The following is a 386-nucleotide window of genomic DNA, read 5'->3' as shown; positions in this document are numbered from 1 at the left end:
GTCTATCTGTCTTTCAAATACGTCCATGGATGGGGACTCGACCACTTCCCTGGGCAGCCCCTTCCAGTGCCTGACAGCCCTTTCAGTGAAATTTTTTTTCCTAATGTCCAACCTAAACCTGCCCTGGCACAACTTGAGGCCGTTTCCCCTTGTCCCGTCACCTGGGAGAAGAGACTGACCCCCACCCCCCAGCTCCCCCCTCCTGTCAGGCAGTTGTAGGGAGCGATAAGGGCTCCCCTCAGCCTCCTCTTCTCCAGGCTGAACAGCCCCAGCTCCCCCAGTCGCTCCCCATCAGCCTTGGGCTCCAGACCCTTCACCAGCTTTGTTGCTCTCCTCTGGACATGCTCCAGCAACGCAACGTCTTTCTTGTAGTGAGAGGCCCAACA

This window comes from Egretta garzetta, unplaced genomic scaffold (assembly GCF_000687185.1).
Source record: "Egretta garzetta isolate BGI_Z169 unplaced genomic scaffold, ASM68718v1 scaffold368, whole genome shotgun sequence".
Classification (NCBI taxonomy): Eukaryota; Metazoa; Chordata; class Aves; order Pelecaniformes; family Ardeidae; genus Egretta; species Egretta garzetta.
Note: the sequence above shows the minus strand (reverse complement) of the source record.